This window comes from Bos indicus, chromosome 1, assembly GCF_029378745.1.
Source record: "Bos indicus isolate NIAB-ARS_2022 breed Sahiwal x Tharparkar chromosome 1, NIAB-ARS_B.indTharparkar_mat_pri_1.0, whole genome shotgun sequence".
Classification (NCBI taxonomy): Eukaryota; Metazoa; Chordata; class Mammalia; order Artiodactyla; family Bovidae; genus Bos; species Bos indicus.
In genome coordinates, this window is record NC_091760.1 from 75,182,574 (window position 1) to 75,194,665 (window position 12,092).

The 12,092-nt window shown below is 45.9% G+C and overlaps 1 protein-coding gene across 3 annotated transcripts in view; it reads left to right on the forward strand.

Annotated features, from left to right (window-relative positions):
- Positions 1 to 12,092, forward strand: part of MB21D2 (Mab-21 domain containing 2) — a 122,771-nt gene that overhangs the window by 60,050 nt on the left and 50,629 nt on the right. The window lies entirely within an intron of this gene.

Here is a 12,092-nt window from a genome sequence, read left to right on the forward strand (position 1 = left end):
AGAAAATGGGTATCTTGATTAAAGTGACCTGGAAAGACTGTCCTGAGAGTCTGAGGTGGGGAGTTAATTCTGAAAGTTCTAAGGCACATTCTAAGGATTCACTGTGACTGGGCTTCACCTGTTTCTTTATCCAGCTTCCAATTATGTCAGCCATACTAACACATTATCTTTGTTCTAATTGTTTTAAGTGACCTATATGAAGAGCTTTTGGATTCTGGGAGCTATAAGAAAGAACATTTTTTTTTCTTCATCATAAAATGAAAACACTAATTTCCTTTTCATATTTGAGACTATAGTTCATTTTCCCTTCCTCTGAGTTTCCCCTCCTTAAAAAATTTCTGCAGGGAAAATGATCTCTAGAACATGTATTAATATGTGGAGCTGGTGGCAAGGATGGTTCAGCTGAGTGCTAGAACATATTCAAGAATTCTTTTCTGCCTGCCAGTTCCAGGAAAGAAACAGTTACTTTGAAATATGTGCCTGTTTGTTTCCTATGGCATTCTCTCTCCTTACAACTCTCCTTTCCAGTTCATTTATTTTTGTAGCCATTACATCGATGAAAAGGAGGCAGTATAAATAGGTCTGCATGTTGGAAATTGATGCTGGGCATACTGATTGAGGACTCTGATTATGAACCCAACTGAAAGAATGTGATAGACCCCCTTTTTTTTTTTATCCTGAACTGATGTGGCCCAGTTCTGCTGTTTGATCATTTCCCCTGTTGGCAGAACCTCCCTTTGACCCTCAGCCACAGTGAGTGAGTGTATGCTGGCGTTGCTCCAGCTGCCTGGGGGACCAAACTTGGCCCAAGTTGGCCAATCATTCCTTGCAGCTGCTTAGTTGTTCTAGTCTTTGTTGAGTTTTCCTAGAAAATTTTGGCTCCATGTTTGTCATTGGTTACTTAGTTTATTTGGTGTTTAGTTTGTCTTGCTTTTTATAGGGGACTTTGAGGGATACCATAATAAGACTTGGGCATAGTTCTGGAGGCTCATAGGGGAGGGAGGGGCGGGATGATACCTCCCTTTTTAAGTATGCAATTTAGTGGTTTTAGTCTGCTTAGAGAGTTGTGCAATGATCACCACTGTCTAATTCTAGAGCATTTTCATCACCTCAAAAAGAAAGTCCATAGCCAGGGGCAGTCATTTTCCTTCCCCTTCTTCCACAGCAACCCTTGGCAACCACTAATCTACTTTCTGAATATAGGTTTGCCTATTCTAGACATCACCTATAAGTAGAATCATATAATATGTGGCCTTTTGTTTCTGGATTCTTTGATTTAGCAGGTTTTCAAGATTCATCCATTTTGTAGCATGTATCAAAACTTCATTCCTCTTTATAGCCAAATAATACTCCATTGTGTAGATATATATTCCATTTTATTTATGGGAATAATGTCTTGAGTATTTGCTTGGGGGTGTTTCTGTATTCATTGTTCATGAGCTTTACCTTCTTCAATCCATTTGTCTTCACTCTTAACTTAAACCTTGTAATTGGCACAGCTAGTCATTGGCAGAGAAGACTTGGTTTAACTACAGTCTGCGCTTTTAACCCTCACCTCTATTATTAGTCAAAGGACATAAAACATTTAAAAGAGATTATAAACACGGAAGAAGGTTACAAAGGTCTTAAATAAACTGCTGTGTGGGTCGGTAGCTCAGGGTTGGGATGGCTTGTGGTTTGGGGATGGCTGATGCTATGTGTGATACACTGTGAATCGTTCTTATGTGCTGTTTTGATTATGGTGCACAATGGATTTAGGTCAGAAAAGTGATCAAGGCTATGTGGAGATGGGTGGGACTCCTGGTTCATTGCCAGGTTTGGTCTTGGCTGACTCAGACAGTGGGCAGGGCTGAACCTGAGGGTTGCAGACAGTCTGTGCATGTTCGTGGGGCTGGGGCGGGCCCAGACTTGGTGGTAAGCAGCACTTTTCTGCTGACATGTAGAGGAGTACATGCAGGACGCAGGGTGGTGCGCGGCTCACCGCACACGTGATGAGTGATGCAGGGAATGAGATACCAAGGCTGGGTGCTAGATGGAAGAGTCTTGAATCTCACATTGAAGAGGCCATCCAGCAGGGTGTCTTGGAAGGTGTTGAACCCTGCAGTGGTGAGATGCATAGTTTTGGGGGGAGTATATATCTTGTCCAATATCTCTCCATATTTCTGTTACTCTTCTTGAGTTTTTGTCCAGCATCTGCCTGGGGTCCTTCCCAGGGGTCCCATTGACCTAAGGAACCTCTGACTTAGCAGAGCCCCAGGGAGTTGTTCTGTGATAAAGCACTTCGGTCTCTGGCAATTCAGTTATTCATTCAACACATATGTGATGGGCCCTACTAGGCATCAGGAAGTGTTGCAGGCGTGTGAGATGCACACTACTGAACAAAAGGGGGAAGGACCCCCACTCTCTTGGAATTTAAGCATTCCAACAGGGGAAAACGAAAAAAAAAACTGCACTAAATAACTGACATGATAATGAATTATCACTGTGTTTTTTACTTACTACAGTATATGTCATGAAAAAAAAGTAAAGCAGGGTGAAAGGCAATGGGTGTGCATGCTGAGTTGCTTCAGTCATCTTCAACTCTTTGTGACTCCATGGACTGTAGCCCACCAGGCTCCTCTGTCCATGGGGATTCTCCAGGCCACAGTATTGGAGTGGGTTGCCATGCCCTCCTCCAGGGGATCTTCCCAACAGGGATCCAACCTGCGTCTCTTATGTCTCCTGCTTTGTCAGGTGGGTTCTTCGCCACTAGCGCCACTTAGCAATGGGAAGAGGTTGAAATTTTAAACAGAGTAAGATTGTGATGTTAAAGCACAAACTTGCAGATGCCCTGTGAGAACACTGTGGAAGAATTTTACAGTCAGGGCAGAATTCTCAGGGTGTTTAAGGAACAGCAAGGAGGCATGTGTAGCTGGTGTGAATACAGCAGAGGAAAGTGGTAGGAAAGCGAGGCTTGTCACCCCTCTGGTCATTGGGAGGATGGCCTTTTAGGACTGAACAAGGGAGATGTATTTGCACACGTGCTTTAAAATGATCTCTCTGGCTGGATCATTGAGAATCTTATGATGATATTGCATCTGTAATATGTGAAGTATACTTTTTCCTGTAGGCAGATTAACTACTCAAGAAATAAAAAGATCATGCCTTTGGTGGATCCAGAACTTGGGAAATTCTGGAGTTTTCTGTTAAGCTCCCAGGAGCCCTCTGAATACATTTGCTTTTCCTTGTCTGTGGCCAGTGAGAGCTTCAAGGGGAAATAACACTTTCTATAGCAGAAGCTTATCCAGTGCCATGGTCATGGGGATGGATTTTCCTACTGCTGGCTGTGCGCGGACAGGCTTTGGATTTTGTTCTAGGAGAATTTAGCAATTAGTATAGAGTTGTTTGTATACAGTAAGTGTATACTTTAAGAAATATGCATACATTATGAAGCTCCTGGATAGTAGTATATTAAACTGTTGCTGCTGCTAAGTCACTTCAGTCGTGTCCGACTCTGTGCAACCCCATAGACGTCAGCCCACCAGGCTCCCCCGCCCCTGGGATTCTCCAGGCAAGAACACTGGAGTGGGTTGCCATTTCCTTCTCCAATGCAGGAAAGTGAAAAGTGAAAGTGAAGTCGCTCAGTAGTGTCTCTTAGCGACCCCATGGACTGCAGCCTACCAGGCTTCTCCATCCATGGGATTCTCCAGGCAAGAGTACTGGAGTGGGATGCCATTGCCTTCTCCCATTAAACTGTTAGAAGTTGGTTAATCCCATTTCACAGGGCTTCCTGGGGGGCTCAGCAGTAAAGAATCTCCCTGCCAATGCAGGAGACACGAGTCTGATCCCTGGGTTAGGAAGACCCCCTGGAGTAGGAAATAGCAACCCATTCAGTGTTCTTGCCTGCAAAATCCTATGGACAGAGGAACCTGGTGGGCTACAATTCATGAGGTCACTAAGAGTCAGACACAATTTAGCGACTCAACAACAAATCCCATTTCACAGGATTTTCTTCAGATTAGAAATATGACCTCAGAAGTGTACCTTCAGTCTGCAGACTAGTAGGTCTGTCACACAGTCTCAACTTTGTTTTAAGAGGGAAGTGGGTCAGACAAGTCACATTATCTCCTATAAATGGACAGCCTCCTGTGACATAAATGTACAATATTAAAGTAGTGATGTCACTTAAAAATCTGACTTGATGTTAGGACTTCTCTGGGGCAGAATTTTTTTGAAGACACCACCAGTGTTTGAAATTCATTATAATTGTTGTATTCCCTTCTCTTCTCCCTGTTAGGGATTTGTAGGATAACTCTGGCAAAATGTCAATGCAAATGTTTGTAGAGGTAGGTGAATGAATGAGGAAGCAGAACAGGCATTTAACTGGCAGGTGGGAAGGAAAATGTCGGTTTCTGTGGATTCAGCAGGTTCTTTGCAGTGTATTTTCCTTTGACTTATTCCAAATTTGCCTCCATGAACCAACCCATAGGAAATATTTGAATAACTTAAAAATATGTGTATAATGCCGGTTGTGTGACCAGATGGACAAGCATTTCTTGGCTGAGGCGTGTAAACAAGCTGCCACTAATGTTAATGTCACAGCTGTAGACATAAATATATTTTGGTTGCTTATATTTTATTTTTGAGAGTGTACAGTACTTTGAAGTTAAGCCCAAATGGAGTTTCTATTTGTATCTGGTTGATGGAATTTTCATTTGTTTGTCAATTTTGCCTGCTCTTATTCAGCTAGAATATTTTCGCCCCATGTAAAATGGATGCAACTGTTCACATTTTTCAGATACTTTCCAAATCACTTCCTTCTCTAGGTCCCCGGAGGAATGTGCTCCACAAACAGCTTTAGAATGTTGTAGTTCAGTGAAAAGTAAGTTGTCGACTAGGTTGATGTGGTTATTGAGTTTATAAACAGTCTGAGCAACTGATTTAGTGCTGTGTTGAAGTGGGAATCGTGTGTCCTGCAAGAACTCTGATTTGGGGTGTTATGGTGCTCCATTGTCATATAACCTGGGAGTGAAGGAAGATGAAGTACCTACTGTGTTTCAGGAAACATCTTGTCATGTGCTAGCTCGTTGAATTCTAGCTCTTCATGCAAGTTATTATTATTTCTGCTTCATAACAAGTAAAATAACCCTTTGAGAGGCACCATTCCCATGATGCCTAACTGCTCATGGCAGAGCCAGGATTTGGAACCAGTTCTTTCTCTTTTTTTGGCTGCTCTGGATCTCCATTGTTGCACACAGGCTTTCTCTAGTTGCAGTGAGCAGCGACTTCTCTTGTTGCGGAGTGTGGGCTCTAGGGCGCATGAGCTCAGTAGTTGTGGCACCTGAGCCCAGCTGCCCCGTGTGTGTGCAGCCTTCCCTGACCGAGGATGGAACCCATGTCCCCTGCATCGGCAGGCAGATTCTCAACCACTGGACCAGGAGGGAAATCCTCCTGGAACCAATTCTAATCTACTCAGAAGCCCCTGTTCTTTTTATTGTCTTTGTTTGATTTTAGGGAGCGAGCAATTGGATGAATGTCGAGCATGTCCCAAAAGATTGAGTCTGACACATCTAGTGTTTCTTAATTTCTGGATAATTATTAAATGGAGAACCCATACCTTTACCTGATGATGAGTTTATTTTCAACCCTTAATCAGCAAAGTAATAATATTGGGTCTCCAACATTTAGTCATCTGCATCTTGTTTTAACAAGTGACTGTGCGTTTATCTTGGGGACTAATCAAGCCTTAGGTTCCTTCCAGCTCTGTGACGCCGAGACCGTGAAGACTCAGGAGTGGCTTCTCCCAGGGTATTCCCAGAGATCTGCCTTCATGTGGGCCGTTTTCCCCACAGCTGGGCTCTGGTTGCTACCTCCAAATAATGCGGTTCAGGAAACCCTGAAATCAGGTCACCTGGGAGAGCTTAAATTAATTGGCATTTAGCAAAACTGGTTGCAGAAATCAAGGTCCCATGCACACAGCTGCCTGTATCATACTCACTCTTGCATCTTGATACAGATACAGAGTGGGTAAGGCGGAGCAGAAACGATAAGTGGTCCTCGCTTCGTTATTCTAAGCTCTTTCCTCCCCATGTTCTGAACACAGCTTAGCCAAACAGTAGCTGTTTGTCTGACTTTAAGTGAAACCGCACAGCTTTCTTGTTCAGAATATTTTGGGTATGTTTCCAACAGAAGGAGGTTTGTCTGAGATCTCCAGTCTCCCTGTTCCATAAGAGGTGATGCTCCAAGTGGGGTGAGTAACATTAGCAGTAGCACCATGTTGTCATTGACCCCATGGTGTGGATTTGTGTCTGTGCACTTGAGCACATTGATCCAAGTGTGTGGTGTGTGGCATGGTGGGAGGAAAAAGGAGCAGGAGACCAGGTAATTAGATATAAAAATAAAACAAACAAGGTAGTGAAACAGCTAACATCACAGGATCGTTATGAAGATTTATTGAAGTAATATATATGAAATATTCTGAGCCTGGCATCTGTGTATGTATGTGCTTGGTCACTCAGTCGTGTCTGACTCTTTGCAACTCTTTGCACTGCAGCTCTCCAGGCTCCTCTGTCCATGGGGATTCTCTAGGTAGAAATACTGGAATGGGTTGCCATGTCCTCCTCCAGGGGATCCTCCCAACCCAGGGATCAAACACAGGTCTCCCACATTGCAGGTGAATTCTTTACTGTCTGAACCACCAGGGAAGCCCTAGCATCTAGTGCTTAGTAAATACTGTTTTCTATATCATTCCTTTTGCTTGTATTACTGTTATGTGTATATCAAATGCAAAGGTAGAAAGGCTTATTATGCATTACTAAGGTATGCTGTATGAGTTTTACAACAGTTATCACTCTTAGAATTAGGGTCTGACTGGAGTCTAAACCAGACAGGTGAGAAAGCTGCACATCCAGTCAGAATTTTATGACGGTTTGGCTAAAGGCATTCTTTTAGACAAGTGAGTGTGGACTCTGGTGTGTGCTGCTTGTTCCAAGACTCTGGTGGAGGGGAGAGGGAGTGGGCTGGAGTGGAATTTGACATGTGAGACTGTCCTGGCCTTCCCTTAGGAGTGCTTTGGTGGGGATGGAGCAGAGGTTATCAGCCTGTCAGGGTGCAGAAATTAACTGCTGAGATGCAAAGTATGGCCTAAGGAGGCCAAAACATCCCTCACCTCTGCAACCCTTCTGTCAGGTGTGGGGATTTATGATTGGAGCATAGATCAGGATGCTCAGAAGTCAGGAGAGGGAGAGGAAACATCTCTGTTGGCAGTTGTGGTTAAGATATAATGTGGTCTCCACCACAAAGGTCACCATTGACTCTGTCCTGGGACATGAGAGCCAAGGCGTTAGGGATGCTGTAATGTTCTTCCCAAGACTAGTAACTGATGAAGTGGTTGGAGTTGCTGTTTCCCTGGCTTTTAATTACATGGTGGAAAAAAACTTACTCGGTAAATTGTGCCATTTGAAGAATACTTGCCCATCACCCTATAATCCTTCTCTTAAAGCTCTATAGGTTTCTCATCACTTAGTCTGTAACTTCTGAGCTTCCCAAGGAAGTGGGATGATGAATACATGTGTTTCTTTTAGTTTTGAATCTGATTTACTTAGCAGCAAATCTTCGGTGAGTAGAGGATCACCCTTATTTAAGAAGCAGTTAATCACCCATTGATAAAGTTCCAAATGGGAACAAAGGGCCAGAGCGTTATTCTTGTTGGAGGAATTCCTCTGGAGGAAATGAGGAAGGAGGCTGCCAACTGCCTGGCTGAGGGATGGGAGGCCTGGAAGTGGACTTTCCCTGGCAGATCAAAGTGGGGCTCTTTGCTTATTCAGACTTCTCTTTTTTAGGCAAAACATGGCCATGTGTGAATGGGGTCCTTGTGAAGGAAGAGGCTGGAATGGGGCCCTGGGGGTTAATGCAGGGAAGTGGGGTTGAAGCATTCATTGCATCTCCCGCTGGATCCCCAGCTTGTCAGAACATGAGAACTTCGTGATAGAGGCACTTAAACCTCCACCCTGTCTCCCTTGGGGGTCTTGCTGGCTCCGCTTTCCAGAGGGGAGAGATGACAGGAAAGAGGTCTGCTGGGGAACAGAAGCAGGTTTGCCTCCCTTCCCTGTGTTTCCAGACTGTATTGACACTTGGCATTATGCTAGCAGGTGGTGTATCTGCTGATTTGCCGTCAGTCTTTGAAAGGGCAGGAAGGAGCAAGGCGAGTAGCACTGCGGTGCGGGGGGCAGGTGCAGGGTGGTTAGGGGGGAGAGTACATGGAGACTGCCAAAGGTTTTAGGAAAAGGATGCTCATGCGTCTGAAGTAACCACACAAATGAGGGATCCAACTCACGACATATAGGGAGAGTTCACATGAGCGCTAACTAGCCTTCAGGGGTGACAAAAATGGTCTACACTCATTCCCTCCATAGGTGAAATAAAAACAAACTTGAATGTTGATGGGCATCCAGGCCCCCTCATCGCAGAGGCCGGCATGAGGTAAGCGAGAGGGTCTGACCTTTGTAGCCACCCTGAGGAAGACCCCATCCAGGTGGTTTCAGAGTAGGTTTCTGCCCAAGGGAGGCAGAGTTGGAAGGAACAAAATAGCAGAAATCATAACCTGGATGACACAAGAACGTATTTCAGCAGCAGCAGAGGAAGTAAGCAAAAGTGTCAGAGGAGAGCGGTGACTTCAGAGCTGCGGGGGGTGGGACAGGAGCCCTGGCCCAGATCTGGACACTTGGGACCCTGTCTGCAGAGGGGGAGTCAGGTCCAGGAGGCCCCTGGTCTGACTGTACTTGGAGGGAGGCCCTGGCTGCCCACATCTAAGGCTAGTTGCTATAAGCCCTCCTCCACCCCACCCTCCAGGCTTCTTGACAAGTGGGCAAAGTAGAGGGTATTTATTTCTGTGTAACGAATGAGGAAACCAAGGCTTAGAAAAGTGACATCACCTGCAGGCTGGGCAACAGGTCAGCGGCAGAGCCGCGATGGGAATACAGGCATTCCCTTCCAATGTCCAGAGCTCTTTCTTCCCTGACCGAGCTCAAGTTGTTTATATGTATGTACTGAACACATACTCTTTGACAAATTTCACTGTTTCCCAAACAGAGAGCTGTTTCTATTTCTGTGGCTCTATCAACTTCAGTTTTCGTGAGCAAGCATCCCTACCTCTGTTGGTTTTGAGACAAGGAGGACGCTTGGCATCTCTTTAGTCCCAGGCAGCACGGTGTTAGCAGGGCTGGCCCCTGAGCAGTGATGACAGTCCTGTGTCATCACAGCGGTCAGAGAAGCACAGCTCACTGAAGCTGGGTTTTTAGCACCTTGGCTCCCTGGAAGGCTAATGGGCATTCTGCTGGGACATGTTGAAGGCAGGAAGGAGCTTGCTTTCAGTCCTTGTCTTTTGAAGCTCCCCTGCGAGGGCAGCCGTAGTGACAGATGATTCTTTAGCAAGATACAGACAGCGCTGATGAAGCCTCTCCCTGTCTGGGGTTGAGTCGAGTTACTCCCTTAGTAAAAGCATCTGTGTCTTCCCATTGTCTATGAGATAAAGTTCACGTGTCTCTAAGAATTCCAAGGCTCTGCCATTTTGGCTCAGCCTGTCTGTGCACCTGGCTTTTCAGTAATTTCACTCGCAGGCCTCCCTAGAGCCAGCCTGCATCCTGGCCTCCCAGGCTTTCTGAGTGGCCTCTGCCTCCCCTGTCAGGACCCTGACAATCTTTGGAACATTTCCTTCTCTTGTAAGTCTGCTCCCACTCTCCCTTGATGGTCAGCCTTTGGTAAGTCAGCTCTGACCATTTTCTGTCTGCATTCAACTGCCCCAATCCCTGCTTCCATTCGCTCACGTGCTCCTCTCTACTCCACAGGACCTGGCAATGTGCCGGGTGTCACGGAGATGCTCCAGTGTGCAAAATTGAAGGGCTCAAGTTTTGTTTCTGGGTGGAAGTGAGTGTCAGAGCACAGCGCATTCCCTGGAGGCCCTTGGGAAGACTCTTCCTTCATCTTCTTACTCCTCTCCACCCTGGGGTGGAAGGATATGAGAAGACTGCTGGGCCAGGGGTTAGAGAAACCAAGATGTCTTGCCGATTGACTCTCCAGCCCATGTGATGGGCTAGTAGCTTTATGTCTCTGAGCCTGTTTCCCTGGCTGTCAAATGGGTGTGGGCCCGATGGCCTCCCACACGTCGTAAGCCAGATGGGCACTAGCCTCCTAGGTGTGGGGAGGGATAGCCGTGTGTGCTTCTCCCACTCTTAACAGTGTGTCCTCTCTCTCCCCCGGTCCCTGGAGAGTCTGAGTCAAAGACAGCGGGTGGGGCCCCTTTGTCAGCCATCTTGCTCTAGTTTCACCAGAATGGCCCTCATTGCTCCCAGTGTGTGCAGCGCCTTCAGCAGCCTCTGAGTAACGGAGCAGTGTCACCTCTTAGAGAACCCCAATGATCCCACAGCGTCAGGGTTGTTTGAATCTCCATTGGCATTTTGGTGATTTTTCTCCTGTAGCATAGATGACTGGGTGAGATTGATAATACTAATATTGTTTCTCAGGGCTTTCCTCCTCAGACCTGTCTCTGGCGTGAAGGATGGCTTTTGAATTTTCTTTGTGTCACCTCCACAGTGTCCTCTTTTATTAGTATTTGACTGTATTAGGGATAACAGTGCCATTTGGAGTCCGTTCTTGCATTTGAGGTGATTTAAGAGGAAACAAAGCTTACACATTTCACTCTAACTTTGTGTCTAAAGCACCTCCAATATTTATGGCCTCAATTTCGTAGTGCAGTGTATCGAATGCCAGAGCAGCACATGATATGCATGAAAGGTGAGGCTTTGATTGAAGTATGTGTCCCATGGGAGTTATGTCTGCAGGCATGTGACTGACTCTGCACACAGATTACAAGACCACGTGAAGCTCAGACACCTCAGGCTCTGGTAGGTGGCCACACTGCATGGTGGACCATGTTCACGACGTGTTTCTCATTCATCTCTTCCCTGCTCTTATTCAGCTGCACTCTGGGTCAGCTCCTTATTTCCTCCCCTGGGTCATTACAAAAGGCTCCTGCTTGACTTTCTTGCCTCTAGTTTTGTGTAGCTAATCCATCTTCTACATGCCCGCCAGTGGGAATTCTCAGTCCTAGCTACTGCCTGGGTATCTCAAGGATCCACTGTTGTGGTTCAGTTGCTCAGTCGTGTCCGACTCTTTGCAACCACATTAACTGCAGCACACCAGGCTTCCCTGTCCTTCACTGTCTCCCTGAGTCTGCTCAAATTCATGTCCATTGAGTTGGTGATGCCATCTAACCATCTCATCCTCTATTGCCCCCTTCTCCTCTTGCCCTCAGTCTTTCCCAGCATCAGGGTCTTTTTCCAATGAGTTGGCTGTTTGCATCAGGTGGCCGAAGTATTGGAGCTTTAGCTTCAGCAGTGTCCTTCCAGTGAATTTTCAGGGTTGATTTCCTTTGGGATTGACTGAACGGTTTGATCTCCTTGCAGTCCAAGGAACTTTCAAGAGTCTTCTCTAGCACCACAGTTTGAAAGCATCAGTTCTTCAGTGCTCAGCCTTCTTTATGGTCCAACTTACCCTTCATGTCCTGGATTGGAAGTTGCAGATGTGGTGGCTGGCATTCTGTCTCTCTCATCACTGCCCGTTGAACCTGTCTGGTGATTTCCTGCCCCTCTGCCTGGTTCACTTATGTCCATAACCAAGTACTACTCTCTCACCTGTCAAACTCATCCTTCCATCCAAATTTAATTCTTTGACAAACAGATTTCAACCTTCAAGGATTTTTTCCTCTTCTAAACCTTGAAACTCTATGTGTAACCTAATGTAGTAGTTACTTATTGCAGTGTAACAGATTTCTCCACAATTTAAAACAACAGACATCTATTATCTCCCACAATTTCAGAAGGTTGAACATCCGGGAGTGGCGTAGGCAGGTGGTTCTGACTCAGGGTGTCTCGACCAGGGCTGTAGTCATTTGAAGGCTTGGTCGAGGCTGGAGGATCTATTTCTAAGCTCACTTATGATGCTTTTGGCCAGACACCTGAGTTCTTCTCCACTTGGGCCTTTCCAGAGGGCTGGGTGATGATGCCAGTTGGCTTTCCCAGATTGAATGATCAGAGAGAGGGAGAGAAAAAGACAAA